This window comes from Nomascus leucogenys, chromosome 15 (genome assembly GCF_006542625.1).
Source record: "Nomascus leucogenys isolate Asia chromosome 15, Asia_NLE_v1, whole genome shotgun sequence".
Lineage (NCBI taxonomy): Eukaryota > Metazoa > Chordata > Mammalia > Primates > Hylobatidae > Nomascus > Nomascus leucogenys.
This window is the reverse complement of record NC_044395.1, coordinates 83978013-84001414: the sequence shown is the minus strand read 5'-3', so window position 1 is coordinate 84001414 and position 23402 is coordinate 83978013. Positions and strand designations below refer to the sequence as shown.

Below are 23402 nucleotides of genomic sequence, written 5' to 3'. Positions count from 1 at the left end.
GTTCTATAGTTATTAGGTAATTCTTCTTGTGAAAAGTGACCTTTAAAGATTGAAAAATGAACAATATTTAGAAGTCAAATGTGTGAGTTATAAGCAAGGGAAACTATTCCAAGTAGAAGGAATAATACAAAGAAGTAGGAAAGCATAGAACTTGTTCGAAGAATATCAATGATCTAGTTTGACTGGGGGCATCCTGTATTAGTGAGACCATATCAAGGTTACCCAATTAGCTGATAACATTAAGCCCTATAATTCTTCCCTCACAATTGCCAGAAGGCTTCCTCCTAGGTTCGGGGAGAAAGTGGGCAGCATACTTAAAAAAAAAAAAAAATTATTTACTTTAAGTTCTGGGATACATGTGCAGAATGTGCAGGTTTCTTAAACAGGTATATGTGTGCTACGGTGGTTTGCTGCACCTATCAACTTGTCATCTGGGTTTTAAGCCCCGCATGCATTAGCTATTTGTCCTGATGCTCTCTATCCCCACCACCCACAGGCCCCAGTGGATGTGTGTTGTTCCCTCCCTGCATACTTTTAATTGAAAAGAGGATTGACGGGATTGCCAGTTTGCAGAGCTGAGCTCCTCTATCAAGAATTATATCAGAGTCTTTCTATTTTGCCTATTAAGTCTGCCCCTTTGGTGTTTGTATCTATCTCAGCTTCAATTTTGTTGGAGAGTATATAATTGTTCTACATGTTGGGAGTGTTATTTATTCAACTACCCACCACCATTTATTTCTTGGATAATGTCTTTTTGATTATTTTTTAAATAGGAAAAAAAATCACATTAGAGGTAAAGACCACTTTATGTCCAGTGAAAATGTTTAGTAATTGCAGTAGAAAATACTTTCTTTCACAATACTTTAATAAAGACGCTAATTATTATTATTTTTTTTAAAAAAGAAGTGGCAATTTGAGATAGAGAACACTGTTTTCTTTACCTAACACAAAACTATGTAGGCAATATGGCCTTTAATTTTTAAACACAGATCTGCTTAACTACTTATTCATGACCTCATTATTTTTGCATTTCTCAAAGATATGTGACACAGAAAAAAATAAGTTGTTTGATTTGGAATGGTGGAATATTAATTAGTGTATTTTTTTAGTCTAGTTTGTGTCTGAAAATTTGACAAAAATGTTAGAGAAAAAAATTACTTTATTCCTTATCTCCTTTCCTCCTTTCTGTAAACATTTAGTATTTGTTATGTGATAGGTGTGATACTAGGATGGCCCCTGGAGAAACAGACTTAAAGGAAACATAGTTGCCCTTACATTATAGAGATCTATAACTAAATTATCATACTGCAATATTATAATTGCAATGGAAGAGTCATATCATCTTCCATAAGAAGGTAAATTTTAATTTCAGATACAGGCATTCAGTTTCAAATGTTACATAACAAATTACTCCAAAGATTAACACTTTAAAACAACAGTTATTGTCTAACAGTTTCAAGAACCCAGTAGATGCTCAGTTGGGCAGTTTTTACTCAGTATCTTTGACAAGATTACAGTCAGTTTGCAGAGTAAGGCTTCAATCATCATAAGGCTTTGCTTGGGCTGGAGAATGTTATTCTAACCTCATATGTGTGGCTCTTGGCAGGCCTTAGTTCCTTATTGGCTATTGGCTGTATGCTTCAGCAACCTTTCATGTGGGCATTTTGTAGGGCTTTTCCAAATAGTAGCTTCCTATTTTCAGAGAGAGAGAGAGAGCGCAAAAGAAATCAAGAGAGAACTCACAGTATCTTTTATAACCTACCAAAATCAGAAGAGACAGACCATCACTTCTGCCATATGTTACTAGTTACACAGGAACAACTTTAGTATAGTATGGGGGAAGACGGCACAAAGATTTGAATAACAGAGGCAAGCAGGGATCATTTGGGACTATCTTCGTATCTGTGTTCCACAGACTGCTGTCTGGTTCACAATGATTCACGTTCCTCCCACATGCAACATAAACTCACTCCCTTCCATGGCCCAGAAACTTGTTATTGAGTGAGACTTAAAACAATATGTAGATGATGCTCCCTGGGGATAGCTCATTAAATATGACTGCTAGAGTACAAGTCCTCTCACCTGTGAAACTAACAAGAGTAATCTTTTCTAAGACAAATAACGTACAATGGTAGCACATGCATAAAATAATCACTATGTATATTATCATTTAAATATGGGAGAAAATTGGAGGCATTGAGTTACTGATCCATAGCAATTCTGAAATCAATGTTTGCAAATATTGGAAGTTTCTTGATTAGGTGTAAGTACATATTTAACCTTCCTAGAAGGCCTTTTGTCTAACTGAATCATATTCTCAATATGGCTTTGAATATTTTTGAGATCCTGTCTTGAAAAAAGGTTTTATAGTCACATAGCTTGCCATATTAATAGAGCTTTTAAGTGGCCTGAAGCGCAGAAAATGCACTTTAGTTCATAGTTTTGTAGCCCTTTATGAAATAGGCTATGTTGGTTTCCTTGAAAGTGGTATGATCTTCATGTTTTTAATAAAATAATATTTAATTAAATATAATAAATTACTTAAAATATTTGTAGGAAAATATATATATTTATGCCAAATATTAAGGCATTATCTTACTGTCAATAAAAAAGACATGAATAAATAAAATGTGATTTTTATTTTATTATTTGGATTTTTTTCAGAACTTGGTATTCAAATTCTCATTACTACATCTGTCAAATGCAAAAGAATTAATAGCAGACAGATATAATTTATGAATTTTAAAATAATGTATTATTCTAAGATCTTGATAAAAATTTAGATGCTGGGCTCAGATAACATTTCTTTCTGGATAGACTGTTGTGGGTTTTTGAAAATGGAACATGGATATACAAAAAAAGGTCAGTATATAAAAGGACTGGCACAAGAAAAATACTCTCCCAACTGATCCAAACTTTTGGTACTCATTTGCTTTCACTTTGTTTACATCTTTTGGCTTTAGCCCCATGTATAGCCACAATTAGTCTATCTCTCTCTAATTTTGTCATGTTTCATTCATTATCTCATTCATTATCCAACTGTTACCATATGTTCAAACCTACTCTGACTTCTTGAAAGCAGTATTAATATCATCTTCATGCCATTATCTCATTCTGAACAGCATGTTATCCCTGATTTTGGTTTTAACCTTCTATTTCAGTGGTAACAATATTCCCCAATATTACTTCAAAGATCAGATAAAACAAAACAGGGCAATGTAGGGCCAAAGTGTCCATTCTACTCAGAGGCACATGAGAACTTTATTGCTTGGTGTCATTTTCATGATCTGAAGCATCTGTCACTACTCAGGACATTCCCTACCTGCAAGCTCAAAATCAGCCTGGAGCGTTGTGCTCCACAGAAGTAGTTCTGTTCTGCACAGATGCTCCCCAAATTTATCTGTCTATGTCAAGCCTGCCTTGCTCGAGGCAATGCTATCATTATGGTTTTTCAGCTAAATGAAAGAACAGAAATGTTTGTTGACAAGTTTTTCAAAACAGATAATTTTACACACATTTTGAGTCAATTATATTTTTGTTTTTAATTCTTCCCATTTTTATAAGGAATGTTGAAGTCATCAATCAAATTCCTACCATATTGCCTAGACATGTTAGGAGCCACATAGTTACACAGTGAATAGAGATCAGACTAAAATTTTGATAACATTATATTGAAAAGGTAGAGAACAATTAATTATTCTGTGGGTTATTTCAAAGCAAGACTTAGAATCTAAAGTAATTCCTGTTTAGTGATCCCTGTATTAACATAGGCCTTCAAACTTGGGTTCTCATGAATAATGATAGTGTTTTAGTCAAAATCTATTTCTGTCTTTTACGTAGGTAATATGATGGTTACCATGTGCTCTTGGTTCTCTATTCAAGTGGATGAGTCTAATTGGCAACTGACTGACTAATCATTTTTCTGCATTGAGTTAAAACGGACAAAAATCCTCTTATGCATCATTACTGTTCTTTTTGTTCATGGCACAGAATACATATGCCCTCTAAAACTTTGCTGTGTTCTGTCACTCCCTATGTACTTTTAGCTCACAGTTTTATAGCCTATTTATGAAATAGGCTATATTGATTTCCTAGAAATGGATATGGTCTTCAAGTTTTTTTAAATAAAATAATATTTAATTAAACATAAAAATAAAGTATTTTAAATAGAATATTTGTAGGAAAATATATATAAGTTTATGCCAAATATTAAGGCATTAACCAATAAACTTCAATGGTTCCACGTTGCTTAATGAATTTCATCCATGTAACGTAATAAATCCATTCTCCCTTGCAATCTGGCACATACTGGTGTCTCTTCCTCTTTAAATAAGGGCACCACCCCTCTGGGATTATGGCCCCATTTTATGACCTTATCTAAACCTAATTGTCTTCCAAAGGCCCTATCTCCAAATACCATGACATTGACAGTTAGGGTTTCAACATATAAATCTGAAGGAGGAAATTTAGTTCATAGCAGAAACTATGCAAAATATATTTATAAGTTCGATCCACAGTGAAACAATGATCAAGGCAGCAATTAAACTGTTCAAGTTTGTACAAGCCTGACTAACCTATATTTTCTTTTTTTTTTTTTTTTTTTTTTTTTTTGAGACGGAGTCTTGCTCTGTGCCCCAGGCTGGAGTGCAGTGGCGCGATCTCGGCTCACTGCAAGCTCCGCCTCCCGGGTTCACGCCATTCTCCTGCCTCAGCCTCCCGAGTAGCTGGGACTACAGGTGCCCACCACCACGCCCGGCTAATTTTTTTTTTGTATTTTTAGTAGAGACGGGGTTTCACTGTGTTTAGCCAGGATGGTCTCGATCTCCTGACGTCGTGATCCGCCCGTCTCGGCCTCCCAAAGTGCTGGGATTACAGGCTTGAGCCACCGCGCCCGGCCTATTTTCTTAATTACTTCTACTATCACAGTGAATAGTGACTACCCGAATTGGATGCCCATTATAAAATGTACTGAGAATAGTGGAATTTATATGATTCCAGAGGAAGACACATTTTCAAACAATGTATATTGAAATTTTGTGTATCTTTTAAACCTTGAAAATGTGAGAACGAAGTATTTTCTTATATGTCCTCTCAGTCTATTGTACACAAGTCATTCAGAATTATTCTTTTAAAATTTAAATATTAGAGTATCTCTGCTCCAAACTTTCTGGAGGCTTGTTATCATTTGCAGATTAAAATCTAATTCCCATATTGTAAACTACAAAGTCCATGTGATTGGGTCCTGTCTATTTTGTTGTTCTCATCTTTCTCCTACACTCCTCAATGCACTGGAGCCTCTCTGATCTCTTTACTTTTCTTGAAACACATAGAGCATATTACAAAAACCAGGGTCATTGCTGACAATGTTCTTTTCTGAGAAATTCTGTTTTATACTTTTTTCTCTTTTCTTCTTTCCCCTCCATCCTCCTCCTCCTTCTCCTTCTCCACCTCCTCCTTCTCCTCCTCTACCTCTCTTTTTCTCTTCTCCAATTCCTCCTTCCCCTCCTCTTCCTCCTTCACAAACCTGGGTGGGAACTAGGTGGGGACAAAAGTGGAGACTTAAGACAGGAGCGAGACCTTAAAGAAACAGTCCAACATAACAAAAACTGCAGTGCAGAACTCTGGTGACTGCTCCCAGCAGGGTCATCCCACTCCTCTCTTGGAATCTACTTTTATTTCCTTAATAAAGCTTTCACTTGCTTTACTAATTGGTCTCTTGGCTGAATTCTTTGCTCCAGGAAGACAAGAATTGAGGAACCCCACACTTCCCTGTAACATATATTCTTAACCACTTGGAAACATGGCCTTTCTTCATCTTGTTTAAACCCATCTTTACCAGTCACCTTGTGGGCACTATGAAACAATAGGTGATTCTCAAGACCATAATCCAGGAAAATGTTTACTGTGATTATTTATGCAGCCATAATGATCCATGATTATCTTAATGGCCCACATAACACTCTCCCACCCCCTGTCAAACATGCAGACCCCTCTAAAGAAGTCTAAATTTTCCTGTACCAGGAATGGAGATTTCAGCCAGATGACAAAAACATTGTATAGTTTCTACAGTGTCAGAGCTCCCCAAAGCATCTACATCCATAAGCAGAGCTAGGAATAGACTTTAGCCACTAAGTTGTTTCTAAGGAATTTCAGGATTCTATTTCAGAGCCCCACTCCCACACTTCCACCCCCATCTCTTTCTCTGTCGGTCTGTCTCTTTCTCTCTCTCTGTCTCTCTCTCTCTCTCACACACACACATAAACACACACACACACACATAAACACACACACACACACTTCTAAATGTCCAAGATCACGCCTCAATTAAGATTATCCACAGCTTCTTGAGATCATAGCAGCAAGTTAATTAATAAAGAGACAATATGGGTGCTTTTCAGAAAGGTACCCTGAAATTTTAATGTAACACAAAACTATGATTTTATAGTTAATGAAAAAAGACTTCTCATTGAAAATCATTGGTGCACGGATACAGAATGAGTGGGACATGACGCCACTATTTCAAGTAAGATAATAAAGCATTAGAAAAGTAAGATAATAAAGCATACAAAATCCCTGTCAACAGTAAGATGTGCATTCTCTCACTAAACCTTCAAAATAACAAATGCTGTTACAAGATTTCAGAATAGAAGACAGAAATCAGCATACTCTGTGCTAGAAATCAGAATGTCATTGCAATATTACATTCATTTCAGAGTATTATTTTTTAAGACCAAAACAGACACATTTAATTTATTTAAAGGAGTGGGGCATCTGGGAGTAGTTGAAACTGTAATAAACACCACATTGAAGAAAGAATGAGAAGTTCAGTCTGAAGACTACTCTCACTGGAAGAAAAAGCTTCCAGAGATAGTGAAGAATGGGGTTCTGGAGGTAGACAAGCAATCACTTTACAACCTTTGATGCAAGACATTTTATATGGTGAAAGCTGCAGGCAAAAGCTGAATCTGAGAATCTTTATGATTCTCTTGTAACCTTTGCTTGCATAATGTTGTCAAGATAAAATTGTTTTATGAAGTGGCAATTTGTTACATTTAATGCAGTCACCTAAAACTCTAATTTGAGAGCTGGGTCATATTGTTCACATTTGAAGAAATGGTTAGTAGCTGCATCTGAGCCAAACCGTAAAAATCAAGCCTGTGTATTGGATTCCAAAAAGGTGAAATGAATATCATTTTTTGTAGCTATTAAGGTCCTGATTTTCATGCTCAAAGAGAAAAGCAAACATATATAGTGAAATAGCTGCAAGTATTTAGAATAAAAGCCAAAGAATATTTAAAGTTGGAAGATTATTTACATTGGTGCTGAGATGAAAAGAGTGCTTTCAGCAATAGGTCATGTGACAAAGTGGTATTTTCTTATTGAATATATAACAGCTCAGGATCTATTCATTAGTCTTGGTCTGGGAGTGAAAATGCCCATGGCTAGGGATTCCTCCAAACCCTTTCCAAACACATACACATAATTTTATCATATCTAGGGACATAAAAGTCAAAATAGTAGTAAGAGGAATCTTTGGTAAGCAAAAAATTAAAGCAAAGTCAGAATGGAGTAGATACTATAAACCTTGATTTCTAAACTGGCTAGTTCCTTCTGTTGATATTTTGTTTCTTTAAAGAAATTTATTCAGATAGTAATTTTACATGGCTTAGAAAACTTTCATTCTCATCACGTTGTGTTGATTTTACTAGTTAAATGCTCAGAGACCAACTATATTCCCTTTATGTCTAGACCTTTTCCTAGGTTCCACTGGAAGCTTCTTTCCCCTCCAAAGGAGAAACTACAGCATCATGACAAAACCCAGAGATATATAGTACAAACAACAGAAGTCAAATATTTACTTCATCATTTTTGTCTTGAGGGAAGACCAATAAATTTCTCCAATAAATATTTATACTGTGTTAAAACAAATTAAATACACTTGTATTGTATTCTTTTCTCTAGTACGTTTAAAACAAATGTACAATAAGAATGGAAAATAGATGTTGAACATTGCCCATCACCCCACTCCAAAACCTCTTACAAAATAAGTAAGCCAGGGTGACTGGATTACATTACCAGTGTGAATATTTATAAAGATATAAAAACCTCTTCACTTGTCAACAGCAGATCTCAAAAGAATAAAGAAGCAGGAGCTTAGTTACTGCATTCTTAAATCTGGAGAAGCAGAACATTAATTTCTCTTCCTTATTACTTCAACAAAAATTTTCTTTTCTTTATTTAAAATTTCATAAAATGTTTTGCCTTATGTTTGCTGAACTAAACAGTTCAGATTAAAGTTCTAGGTTGACTCGCCTTTTATTTAGTATGTAATGATGACTTATTTTAGAACTTTTATATATCAGATGCAATGCTAACCCCAGGGATTTACAAAAGAGCTCACAAGCTGGTGAAAGAGGCTGACATAGACAAATATAATGACATCATAGAGGCGTTATAATGCAGTGTATAGTATCTTGGGTGGAGAGAAAAACTATTTTAAGACAAAGCAGGAATAGGGATATAGAAGAAACATTCACTGGAGCCCAGGCTTGCATAACAATGAAGATAGAATCCAAGAAATAGGATTCCTGGCCTAGGGTTTACATATGTGAAAGTACAAATGAATGAAAGAAAATACCATGCTTAATTAAAACATTATGAGACCAAAGGTTACAAGATCATAAAGATTCTCAGATTCAGCATTTGCCTGCAGCTTTCACCATATAAAATGTCTTGCTTCAATGGTTATAAAGTGATTCCTTGTTTACCTCCATAACCCAATTCTTCACTATCCCAGAAAGCCGTTTCTCCCAGTGAGCAGAAGTCTTCAGACTGAGCTTCTCTATTTTTTTTCCCAACTTGTTGTTTATTATAGTTTTGACTCTACTCCCAGTCTGGCTCTGTTCCCTTGAATAAAATAAATTTGTCTTTTCAGTCCTATGTAAGTGAGTCAATTATAATACTCACTTTTTAAGAATCAGAAATAAATGGCAAAATCCATATAAAATAATTAGCTCAGTCTGGTGCATCTTTGGTTTTACATAACGGCAGTGATTATTATTATTTATGGCTGGCTTTTAACTCAACTATGTGATGTGTTTTTGCAGAAATAAACTATTTTTATTTAGTCATTCAACAACTACTTGGAGTAATAATTTTGAGTATTTATTGGCAAATTAAAAGTTATATAGTTCCTGCTTTTATTGAACTTAGATGTTACCTCTGCTATTTCTCTGTGCTCAGATATGTTTTTCTTCTGTTTCCTTTTTTATTTTTTAAATTTATTTATTATGCATACTTAGCAATTGCACAGTGGGTCATGGAAATTTGATTGCCCTTTTTAAGATGTCAAGGGGAAGGATGATGAACAAACAGGTTTTATTTGGAAGAGAAAATATGTGAATGCTGCTGCATTGTCCCAGCATCTCTTAAAATAACATAATTTCATAAATTGTTAACAGTGATTATTAGTTGACTTCTTGAATTCTCAACTTGTTATTGCTATTGTCTATGGAGTCCAGGAGGCCCAAGACTTCCTGTGGTGAAACTTGGAGGCCTCAGATATAATCCCCAAAGTGATGGGTTTTAGATCAGTCAAATCTGGCATTTTCAGATCTATACTCGGAAAAGTTTATCCTTACTCATCTATCCAATAATTTCATGAGAATTTAATCAGTATCTTCTATGTTTGAATATTAAAGTAGTTTTTGGAGATTCAAAAGATACAATCTCTCCCGGCATGAGCTTGCAGTCAATTAACTGTTTTATTTATTAATTAATGTCACGATAAATGCTACCAAGGAAAATTTACAAATCATATTGTAAATAATAGAAAAAGTCACCCTATGCAGAGTAAAGGTAGTGATTATCTTGTTAAAGGGTGGAGAATGGCAGAAATAATTTTTATCATCTACAATAAAATAAAGGTTCAGATGAGAATTGAAGATGACTGTAGGCGAATAAGAGAGGGAAAGAGAATAAAGAAAGTGCTTTCTAGGTAAAGGAAATCATATATAATAAAAGGCCCTTTGGTGAAGAACTGGTGGAAAGAGTGCCTAGAATGTAGTGAACTAGCATGACACTAATGTAACAAGTTTTTAATGCAGCACCCTTCTCTTTCCCAAAATGCAAATTCATGTGCTCTCTAAAGGGAAGTTCAAATTATCTTCTTAACAATTATATATTCTCTAAACTTTCTAATCTAATAATTTTCTGTCCTTTGAATTTTTCTCAGCATCATTCATTATGCAACACTCATAAAAACAGACTTGTATTTTCACTAACCAGATGATCTTAACTATATCTCTTTTCCCACTTAGCCCCAGATATTTCAGATTATGTCTTACATTTTAATCAATTGATTTGATATCTGGCAGGCACCGTGATTTGAAAACACTGAGTTTTCAACTAATACTGACCACATTTGCAGATTGTCATAAAGAAATGAGCCTTGAGGATACAGATAATCCGTTCTTTCAATAGGTATGTATTGAGCACTCACTCTGTGTTAGGTACTATGCTAAGCACTGGGGACTCATTAATGAATTCTGTACTCATCAAGCAAATATTCAGCACCATGATTATAAGTGATCAATGAAAAGAATTATAAATATGTTTTCCTGACTGTAGAGGAAAAGCAGATACAGGAGGAAGCAATGACAGACTACAAATGGCTGAGCTGGTTTTAAGTTGGACAAATGCATTCTCATTTCTCATGGACGCACACCTGACTTCAGTGATCAGTATGGGTAAGGTCTACACAGAGTAAGGAACCAGCAGGCAGGAGGAGCAAAGTAACCACTGGGCTCACTGCTTTTTCCCTCATCTGTTAGAGGGGCTACAACAACATAATTCTTTATCTTTCAGCATGTGCACATGTTGTGCCAGATGCTATCTGAAGAAATGAGGATGAAATAGGAAACAAAAAAGAAGAAAATTCCTCCCACAATGAGCTTCCACTATAGTGGTGGAGACAATTGTTAGTGTGCCAATGTGACATAGGCTTGTATCTTATTAATTATTGTGTCATTAAGGCTGTTGCTAGTGTCTAATAAATCCTGAGGAATGTATTGACTATCCCTAATGATTTTTCAAGAAGCAGGATTCAACACAGTGTGTCCTTCTCAACAACTCAAAATACAGTCGTGTAGATCACATCCTCCCTCAGGAAAGCAGAGGATAGAAAGGAAGAAATGACTTTAAATGTTCTCAGGTATCAACCTCAAAATGTCACAGTGCCTAGACTTTGGAATGCAAATTCATCCTTTGAGGTTTCTCTTTGTGATCAGTCATGACTGCAGTTGTATGTCTCTCAAGAAAAGGTTTTCTGTCCTCTTAAAGAGGATTATGATTTACAGAATTTTACGATATTTCTAAACAGAAATTTCAAAAAGTTTTGGTGGCAAATTGCTAATCTTGTGTTCTGTGAAAAAAGTATTTTCTTACATTTTGTTCCTTTCTTTAATGTTGACACAATTTTATTTGCAAAACATGACCTCCCTCCTCAGTGTAAAAAAAAAGTATTCCTCATTCTAAAAACTATATTCCAATTAATTCCAATCTGTGATAATTATAGAACCTTTTTAAGAAAACTGTGTTCTAGATATCAAAAACTAAACATGTGAAGAAAACTATACAAATAGAATCATAAACTCTGGTATATGTACTGTATTCCTATTTGGTTTTATATTCTTTATCTGAATTTTACTTTAGTCTTTCTTCAACACTGTTACCCTTATAAGTGTTCACATTATTACTTAGGACAACCCATAACACATTTTATAATTAATAAGAAAGCATTTTTTAAAATATTGTCATGATGAGCTTGCAACTTCTCAGTTTTTCAATTTTACCACTGAAGTATTACATTTTGGCTAACAGATGCCAAAGTAGGAGAAGGCATTTAAAAAAAAATTGAGGAATATATGAAAATGTGGAATTATTTTTTAGTAAAACAAGATAGGAATCATAATGTTCCTACTTGTAATTATGGTCAAAATGCTTATTTTGAAACAGATACCTAATATGATACTTTTAACACGAATATTAATTTGTTATTTACAAAAATCTTCATGTAGTTGGTATGTTTAGATATCATTTATTTTCTTTTACTAAGAATTTAAATATTCTATTTGTAATTCAACTGCTACACTTCTATATAGAAATACACATATGACTCACACAAAAAACAGCACGTGCAGAGTACTGACCATTACTATTACTGGGGAGATACTGTCAGAGAAAGAGGAATTTTTATTTATTTATTTAGAGATGGAGTTTCTCACTCGTCGCCCAGCCTGGAGTGCAATAGCGCGATCTCTGCTCACCACAATCTCTGCCTCCCGGGTTCAAGCAATTCTCCTGCCTCAGCCTCCCGAGTAGCTGGGATTACAGGCATGTGCCACCAAGGCTGGCTAATTTTATATTTTTAGTAGAGATGGGGTTTCACCATGTTGGTCAGGCTGGGCTCAAACTCCTGACCTCAGGTGATCCACCCATCTCAGCCTCCCAAAGTGCTGGGATTACAGGCATGAGCCACCGTGCCCAGCCAGAAAGAGGAACTTAGAAAGATGTGGTTCTGTAGTTTGACCATACAGAATGTTTCATTATGTCTAAGACAATACAGAATTTCCTCTGTGAGGCATTTTAGGTGATATTCCTAAACAGTAAAGCTTAATGGAACAGATTTGTCTGACATAAAGATAATACACTAAATTTAAAACATGCAGTGCCCAAATTAATCCAAATGTCTTTGTTTACCAAGGCTAGTTGTAGATTATCACACCTGCACTATGAAAAATACTCTAGTTTATATTCAGAGTGCTATATTAGTTAACTTATCAGTTTATGCCATTAATCAAGATGCTTGGTTAAATTTAACCAACTGGAATTTTCCATGATCTCAAAAGCAAATTTTGAATATCCAAAGGATTGTCTAATATAAATCTATGTGATTATGATGAAATCTGGTAATTATTCTAAGTTTTTTTTTCTCATCTAAAATAACTGTCTCTACCTCATAGGTATTTTCTGAGGTTTAACAAAGTTAGTATATATGAAACACTCTGCTATATTTATAGAAGGTTATAAATAACATGTTTTCTATTGTTATAGTTGACATATTTCAAAGGCATTCTACATTTTTAAACAAGCATCCTATTAGGTATGACTGACACCTATTCAAAATAAATCCTTGTTTCTCATATGTTTGGTTTCCTTTGTGTGTACTCACACCAACTAAAATGCTGTAACTTTCTTACTTTTAATAATGTATCAATTTTCCCATTTTAGCCACTTCTGATATATTTGAGTTGTTAAATAATGCAAAGCTTTCCAACCACATTACTATTTTATTTTTTAATAAAAATTTTTATCATTTTAATAATCTTTCAAAGTTTTATAACAGTTGAAGTAATATTTGAACACTGACAACCTCTGTAAACTTCAATTAATTCTTACATTGTAAGTATTTAACAATATTTATTTATATAAAATGTTGGGCATATCACTAGCTGGTCAAAAGTGTCTGAAGAGGCTAGACATCATAGCTCTCTCTCACCTTCCTCATGAGTCATACAGGGAGTATGATTACCACAGCAGTAATCATCAAGATAGCTACAGGAAAGTGTTTTCCTTTGATTGAATCTGAAACATGATAGTCTTTTTAAATTTAAAGTGTTATTTTTTTACATTATTTATACTAGGGTAGAATATGTGTATGCTATTTACCTTTATCAATATTATTATAGTATTGCTCATGGCTGACCTATAAAAACTAGTAGTGGCTGGGTGTGGTAGCTCACGCCTGTAATCCCAACACTTTGGGAGGCTGAGGCGGGTGGATCACAAGGTCAGGAGTTCAAAACCAGCCTGGCCAATATGATGAAACCCTGTCTCTACTAAAAACACAAACATTAGCTGGGCGTGGTGGCGTGTACCTATAGTCCCAGATACTTGGAAGGTGGAGGCAGAAGAATTGTTTGAACCCGGGAGGCGGAGGTTGCAGTGAGCTGAGATCACACCACTGTACTCCTTCCTGGGCGACACAGCGAGACTCCGAAAAAAAAAAAAAAGTAATAGTAATGGTATTATTTGGTATTAGATGTTCTTCAATAGAATATAACTGAATATGCTATTACTTATTGATGTGATACATCTTTCAGGGTTTTTTAGTCAAATTATGATTTAGAGAGAAAATTTGTAAGGAATTATTTTTAACATGAAGCAATGATATTTCTAAAAATTAAAGGACAATTGAATATCAGCTAAGATAATCAACTTACAAAAGGACTCTATAGGTGTGAACCATTTAGAAAATTGCTTGTTCAAAATGTCTTTTTTTAAGCATAAAGAAAAGCAATTTTAACTAATTATAGTAATAAACAGAAATAACTCATAGAAAGTTTTTGGAGTTAATAAAGTGATTTTTCCCACTTATTTTAGTTGATATAAGGATACAAATAATTTTAAAATACTATTGACTATAAAATAAGCAAGTGTTCCAAAATGTAGCTGTTTAGCTAGCAGCTCTTTACATTGACATTTCTTTAATAAATATTCAACACTTCTCTCTTAGTAATTGCTAGAATTATAAATACAATTATAACATTCTGATAAAGTCCCTTTTATAGCAATACTATTAGACATAATAATGAAACAAAAGCAGAAAGCAAATAAAATATTTTAGAAAATGATTCTTTTATTGAGCTGTGAAAACTCAATTATATATATTTTTAATTGCTATTTTCTTATATGCTCTGCCTGATTTCAATTTCTTGCCCCTTAATTTAAGCTTGGATAAGATCTATATGTTACCAGTCCTAATAATTAAAACATTCAGTCTGATTTATTTCCCCTTATTTACTCTAACTTTTTATTTTGAGGAATCTCAAACATACAAAAGTTTGAAAGAATATTACAAGGACCACCCTTACACTCTATATTTAAATTCATCAGTTCCTAAAATGTTTCTGTATTTGCTTGTTTTCTTTTTCTCAAATGCAGATAAATATCCTTCTCTTTGTCTCTGTCTCTTTCTCTCTATCTCTCTGTATGTCTATGTGTGTGTGTGTATATATATATGTATCTACATAAACACACATATAAATTCATTTATGACATACTTTTTCTAGAATCATTTAAAGGCTACAGTAAAACATATCATCCTAAATAGTTTATAACTTCTTAAAACGAGAACATCCTCCTATATAACATAATAAAATTTCACAACCAAGGAACCTACCATTATCCACAATATAGTTTATAATATTATCCAAGTTATATTTTATTTTTAAATTTTCCAAATTCTTCCTAAGAAAATCTTTTATAGAGTTCTAAAAATATTTGGGACCCAGTTGACTAATTCAAGATGGCTGGCTCATGGCATTTCATACTCACTTCCTCCCCTAGAAGAACCAAAATAGCAAGTAGATAATTGCATTTTAACTAGATCATTCAAGAAGGAACATTGGAATTCAACAGAGAGTGACCTAAAGCAAGAAAGGAGTAGGAATTGAGCCAGATCATTTGGCCAGAATCGGCTTGGAGCTGAGACTACTCTCCCAATATGGGGAAAAGGTAAGTGAGAGACTCTCAGTGATTTACATGATCACCATAGAGTCCTGCAATTCTAGCTACAGGAGAGCCCCTGGATCCTTGCAGGACCTGAAACTAACATAATGACCTTCCAGAAGGTTGTGTGATGGCACTGCCCCAGAGAAGCTCATGCTGGGTCCCATACATTTCCTGAGTCCTCAGTAGCTACAGGAAGGTGGCATTTTAGAACTCCCACAATAGACTGCCCGGTGTCTAGGAGCTTAGCATTGCTGGGAATGAGGTGTAAAAGAAGCATGGGCTGCTGCCCCAGGGCTTAGGCATGAACAACCATGGGCTACCACACCCAAGGCCAAGGCACAATCCAGCAGTGGACTGCCACTTTTCAGACTGAGGCAAGAGAGAGGCACCATTCTAGAACCCGGCCCCCAACAGAGTGTGCACTGTCCTGGAGCCCGTCCATGCCAGGGCTAATGTGCAAGAGAAGTTAAAACTACTGATCCCAGAACTTAGGTATGAGAGACTGTGGGCTACAGGCCTAGGGCTGAGGAATGAGTGGCACATTTGCTTCTTACCTGCAGGCCTAGGATGCAGAGACTGAAAGTGGCACCCTCCTCCACCAGTGGCAAGGCTGGCCACTGCTGCTCCCTATTCAAGCATTCCACCAGCGGCCTAGTGATTACCCAACATATGACTACCAGGACTATTGCCTATACACATAATCAGGCGGCCTGAGGACTAGCCAGCCTGGCTTGGCTTTGTTTGTCTCTACCCCATGCCAGAGCACACCACTCACAGGTCAGCGAATTGCTCAACTTTGCCCATTATTATTAGCAGCACTCCTCCTAGGGACCTGAGATTGGGCCTACTCAGCTGGCTACTACCACCATAGCTAGCACATACCTGGACATGCCAACTGTGGGCCTGGTGACTGGTCTGTCAAGCCCATTGCAGCTATTGCCAATGCCAGTAAACACTTCTTGGGACTAAGAGGCTCATCCCACCACTGCCATTGCAAATGCCTATTCTACACTGGCTGGCCAGGGCTCTGAGAACCCACCTACCCGCCAGTCCCACTGGTGATACTACTGGATTACAAGTAAGCCATGTGGAGGCCCAAGAATCAGCCCTCCTGGACTGACTAACACTGGTGTAGTGTATGCCCACCCTGCCCAAGAAGAGGCATGCTTAGCTCATTGCTGCTACCACTTGGGCCTGAGTACTGCCATACCTGGTGTCCCAATCCCCAGCAAAACTGCACCACAGACTCCACTAATAACTACACCCCAAGCTACTGAAGAAATCTCAGATACCACTAACACTGTTTATGTCCATAGAAAACATACAGAGACTACACTACTGCATGCACTCATAATCAAAGCCAAAGTGCTGTCCCTACCCAACATCATCGATTCATCCTCAGGAAAAAAGTCCTCTCTACAAAAGCAAATTAAAAAAAAAAATGAAGAAGCAACTGATACACTAGATACATAGATATCAACATAAGGACACAAGAAACAGAAAAAAAGCAAAGAGATAAAATACCTCCAAAAGAACACAATAATTCTCTGGAAAGAGATCCCAATCAAAAAGAAATCCATGAAATGCCAAAAATAAAATTCAAATTATTGATTTTAAAGAAGCTTGAAGAGATATAAGAGACTATTGAAAAACAATACAAAAAAAAGCAGTAAAACAATTCAGGGCATTAATGAAGAATGTACAAAAGAGATAGGTATTATAAAAAAGAACCAAACAGAAATCCTAGAACTGAAGAACTCATTGATTAAAATACACAATATATTCGAAAGCTTCAATAATAGACCAGAAGGAGCAAAAGAGAAAATTTCAGAAGTTGAAGACAGGTCTTTTGAAATAATCCAGTCAGATAAAAGGAAAAAAGTAAGGAAAAAATAATTTAAAAATGTACAAAGCCTTTGTGGTACATGTGACACCATAAAGTGACCAAATATATATGTTATCGATATCTTAGAAGGTGAAAAGAGAATAAAAATTTCAAAAACTTATTTAATGAAATAATAGATGAAAACTTCTCACCTCTAGCAAGAGAGATACACATCCAGAGACAGGAAGCCCAGCAATCCCTAAAACAATACAATGCAAAAAGATCTTCTCCATGCCCCATTACAGTCAAAATGTTCCAAGTGAAGGACAAAAGGAAAATTCCGAAAACAGCAAAATAAAATTATCTAGTCATCTATAAAGAAAATTCCAACAGACTAACAGTGAATATTTCAGCAGAAACCTTATAGGCCGAAAGAGAATTGGATGATATATTCAAATTGCATAAAGAAAAAGAAAATATCAATGAAGGATACTATATACCACAAAACTATCCTTTATAAATGAAGGAGAAATAAAATCTTTCCTAGGCAAGCAAAAGCTGAAGGAATTTGTGACCACTAGACCACATGACCTTTCACTTCCAGGTTTAGGACCCCCTTGAGCATTTCCCACAAGAAAATCATCTGATTTTCTTTTTTTTTTTTTTTTTTTTTGTCATTTACTTGAGACATTTAAGCTAAACCTGGAAGTGGAAAGATGCCAATTACCATAATTAAAACAATGAAAAAATACAAAACTCATTAGTAAATCCAATACTCAAATGAAGAAAAGGCTTAAATGGTACTACCAAAGAAAATCAGCAAGCTACAAGGACAAAATCCTAAAAGTCATGTAGAACCAAGGAGCCAGAATAGCCAAAAAAAAAATCTTACCAAAAAGAACAAAACTGGAGACATCACACTACATAATTTCCAAATATAAGTCTGTAGTAACCAAAACAGCATGATATTGCTATAAAAATAGAAACATAGATACATGGAACAGAATAAAGAATTCATAAATATATTCACTTATTTATAGTTGAACAGTTTTCAGCAAAGTCTCCAAGAACATGTACTTGAAAATGGACACTTTCTTCAGTAAATACTGCTGGGGAAATCGGATATCCATATGCAGAAGAAATAAACTGAATCCCTATATCTCATCATACACAAAAATCAACTCAAGATGGATTACAGACTTAAATATAAGACCAAAAACTATAAAAATACTAGAGGAAAACATAGGGCAAACACTTTAGGACATTAGTCTAGGTAAATATTTTATGGCTAAGATCTTAAAAGCACAGACAGCTAAAACAAAAATAGAGAAATGAAACTATAATAAAAGAAAAAAAATCTGCTTCCAAAGGAAACAAGAGTGAAGAGACAAACTGTTGAATGGGAGGAAATATTTAAAAAACTATGTATCTGACAAAGGACCAGTATTCAGAATATATGAGGAACTCAACACAACAGTAAAGAGTAATTTCATTAAAAAGTGGGCAAAGGACATGACTACACAAAGAAGGCATGAAAATGGCCAACAGGTATATGAAAAAATGCTCAATGTCACTAATTATTAGTGAAATGCATAGCAAAACAATGAGATAATGCAGTATTCCAGTTAGAATGGCAAACATTATAAAAACAAAACAGCCATTGCCGGAAAGGATGTGGAGAAATAGAAACTCTTATGCACTGTGGGTGGGAATGTAAATTAGTACAACCGCTAGGGAAAAAGGAATGGTGATTTCTCAAAAAACTAAAAATAGAACTACAAGTGTTCCAGTAATCACACTCAATGTCTATCTAAAATATAGGAAATATACTACAATGTTTATCACAGAACTATTCATAATAACAAAAATAAGGGAACTAAGGGTCTATCAACAGATGATTGAGTCAAGAAATCTTATATATACACAATGAAATACTATTTGGCCATTTAAAAAAATGAATTCATGTCATTTGCAGCACATAAATGGAACTGGAAGTCATTGTGTTAAGTAAAGTAACCTAGGCACAGAAAGACAAATACTGCATGTTCCCACTCATGTGTTGGAGCTAAAAAAAATTGATCTCATAAAGTTAGAGAGTAGAATGATGAGTAATAGAGGCTGGGAAGGGTAGGTGAGTGGGAGAAGAGGGATAAGTAGAGGAAGGTTAACGGGTAAAAACATACAGCACAACAAAAGGTGTACATTTTATCATCTGACAGCAGAGTACAGAGTCTATATTTAACAGCAACGTATAGTATATTTCAAAGCAGCTAAAAGGTGGGCACAGTGGCTCACGACTGTAATTCCAGCACTTTGGGAGGTTATTGTGGGCGAATTGCTTGAGCTCAGGAGTTCGACACCAGCCTACAAAACAAAGTGAAACCCCGTCTCTACTAAAAAAAAAAAAAAGTAAATAAAAGAGAGGACTTGCATAATATAAGTAATCTTCACCTCAAATATCCTGAGTTGATCATTAAATATTCTATGCATGTAACAGAATAACACACGTGCCCCATAAATATGTAAAATACTGTGTATCAATTTAAAAAATAAAAAATTCAGAATTCACATAAATATGTATGTTGATCAATACTTTAAAAATTAAAATAAACAAAATAATTACTTATAACTCAAAGCTGTAATTTTTAAATAACGGGGATGGAATGTAACATGAGTGGATCCAAGTCTAGGATCTGTGGCTGTAACTCTGATGCTATGCATAATATATCTGAAATCCATGTCCTAATTAATTTATAAAGCTGCTATTACATTTTATTTACAAGAATATGCAGAATCTCAAGCAGGTTTATTATGTTCTTAGGAAAGAAAAAGAAGCTCTGTTTAAAAGAACATATAACCCTGTTTAATAAACATCAATCTGAAACCACAAATCAAGAAAGAATTCTTTATATGTAAATAAAAAAAGTTTATTAACATTCTGGGTTTGGAAGAAAAACTATATATATACTAAATATAGATTGAAAGGTTTTTTGTTTGTTTGTTTTTTGGTTGGGTACAGCGGCTGATGCCTATAATCCCCGTATTTCAGGATGAGTCAGGAGGATTGCTTGAGGCCAAGAGTTCAAGACTAGTCAGGGCAACAGAACAAGACCTTGTCTCTACAAAATATTTTTAAAAACTAGCTGGATGTGGTAGTATTAACCTGTAGCCCTAGCTACTCAGGAGACTGAGACAGCAGGATAGCTTGAGCCCAGGAATTCCAGGCTGCAGTGAGCTCTGAATGAGCCACCGCCCTCCACCCCATCTGAGTGACAGAGTGAGACCTTGCCTCTAAAAATACAAAAGTTAACATTTTTATTTTGAAATAATTATAGATTCACAGAAAGCTGTAGAAATAGTACAAAGAAATCCTGTGTACCTTTCACCCACGTTGCTTCATTATTTATATCTTATATAAATATAGTCCTATATCAAATCCAGGGAATTAACATTGGTATAAACCACGTGCATGGTTCTGTGTCACTGTTCTCATATGTGGAGATTTATATAACCACAACTGTATTCAAGATACACAACTATTCCATCACCACAAAGATCTCTCTTGTACCACCTACTTCTTTACAATGACTCCACCTCTTCCCCACCATTTTAAACTTTATTTTGCACTGTAAACAAATATAAAATATTTTATAATTTTTATTCTTTTTAATCATCTAACAATGAAAACTAGCAATTTCTATTTTCTTACAGCATGCTCAGTTAAAAAAATAAAGTTCAATATGAACTGCTTTAAAATAATCTTAGGACTGCAGATATATTCAAACTTTATATCAACTAATTGATTTTTTTTATTATACTTTAAGTTCTAGGGTACATGTGCACAACGTGCAGGTTTGTTACATATGTATACATGTGACATGTTGGTGTGCTGCACCCACTAACTCATCATTTACATTAGGTATATCTCCTAATGCTATCCTTCCCCCCTCCTCGCTCCCCCCTCCACCCACCCCATGACAGGCCCCAGTGTGTGATGTTCCCCATCCTGTGTCAAAGTGTTCTCATTGTTCAATTCCCACCTATGAGGGAGAACATGTTGTGTTTGGTTTTCTGTCCTTGTGACAGTTTGCTAAGAACGATGGTTTCCAGCTTCATCCATGTCCCTAAAAAGGACATGAACTCATCCATTTTTTTTTTTTTTTTTTTTTTTTTGAGACGGAGTCTTGCTCTGTCGCCCAGGCTGGAGTGCAGTGGTGCAATCTCGGCTCAGTGCAAGCTCCGCCTCCTGGTTTCATGCCATTCTCCTGCCTCAGCCTCTCCGAGTAGCTGAGACTACAGGCGCCCGCCACCACGCCCAGCTAAATTTTGTATTTTTAGTAGAGACGGGGTTTCACCATGGTCTTGATCTCCTGACCTCGTGATCTGCCCGCCTCGGCCTCCCAAAGTGCTGGGATTACAAGCATGAGCCACCGTGCCTGGCTGAACTCATCCTTTTTTATGGCTGCATAGTATTCCATGGTGTATATGTGCCACATTTTCTTAAATATGTCTATCATTGATGGACATTTGGGTTGGTTCCAAGTCTTTGCTATTGTAAATAGTGCCACAATAAACATACATGTGCATGTGTCCTCATAGTAGCATGATTTATAATCCTTTGGGTATATGCCTAGTAATGGGATGGCTGGGTCAAATGGTATTTCTAGTTCTAGATCCTTGAGAAATCACCACACTGTCTTCCACAATGGTTGAACTAGTTTACACTCCCACCAACTGTGTAAAAGTGTTCTTATTTCTCCACATCCTCTCCAGCACCTGTAGTTTCCTGACTTTTAAATGATCGCCATTCTAACTGGTGTGAGATGGTATCTCATTGTTGTTTTGATTTGCATTTCTCTGATGGCCAGTGATGATGAGCATTTTTTCATGTGTCTGTTGGCTGCATAAATGTCTTCTTTTGAGAAGTGTCTGCTCATATCCTTCACCCAATTTTGATGGGATTGTTTGATTTTTTCTAGTAAATTTGTTTAAGTTCTTTGTAGATTCTGGATATTAGCCCTTTGTTAGATGGGTAGTTTGCAAAAATTTTCTCCCATTCTGTAGGTTGTCTGTTCACTCTGATGGTAGTTTCTTTTGCTGTGCAGAAGCTCTTCAGTTTAATTAGATCCCATTTGTCAATTTTGGCTTTTGTTGCCATTGCTTTTGGTGTTTTAGACATGAAGTCCTTGCCCATGCCTATGTCCTGAATGGTATTGCCTAGGCTTTCTTCTAGGGTTTTTATGGTTTTAGGTCTAACACTTAAGTCTTTAATCCATCTTGAATTAATTTTTGTATAAGGTGTAAGGAAGGGGTCCAGTTTCAGCTTTCTACATATGGCTACTCGATTTTCCCAGCACCATTTATTAAATAGGGAATCCTTTCCCCATTTCTTGTTTTTGTCAGGTTTGTCAAAGATCAGATGGTTGTAGACGTGTGGTGTTATTTCTGAGGGCTCTGTTCTGTTCCATTGATCTATATCTCTGTTTTGGTACCAATACCATGCTGTTTTGGTTACTGTAGCCTTGTAGTATAGTTTGAAGTCAGGTAGCATGATGCCTCCAGCTTTGTTCTTTTGGCTTAGGATTGTCTTGGCAATGTGGGCTCTTTTTTGGTTCCATATGAACTTTAAAGTAGTTTTCTCCAATTCTGTGAAGAAAGTCATTGGTAGCTTGATGGGGATGGCATTGAATCTATAAATTATCTTGGGCAGTATGGCCATTTTGACAATATTGTTTCTTCCCATCCATGAGCATGGAATGTTCTTCCATTTGTTTGTGTCCTTTTTTATTTCACTGAGCAGTGGTTTCTAGTTCTCCTTGAAGAGGTCCTTCCCATCCCTTGTAAGTTGGATTCCTAGGTATTTTATTCTCTTTGAAGCAATTGTGAATGGAAGTTCACTCATGGTTTGGCTGTTTGTCTGTTCTTGGTATATAGGAATGCTTGTGATTTTTGCACACTGATTTTGTATCCTGAGACTTTGCTGAAGTTGCTTATCAGCTTAAGG

General features: G+C 35.5%; 1 long non-coding RNA gene across 1 annotated transcript; it reads right to left on the bottom strand.

Annotated features, from left to right (window-relative positions):
- Positions 1-439: 439 nt before the first annotated feature.
- LOC115830485 lies at positions 440-21430 on the bottom strand. The gene is made up of 3 exons (XR_004026034.1): positions 21366-21430; positions 17604-17610; positions 440-475 (listed from the first exon to the last, which is right to left on the bottom strand). It is a non-coding gene; the product is annotated as an uncharacterized LOC115830485 (long non-coding RNA).
- Positions 21431-23402: the final 1972 nt, after the last annotated feature.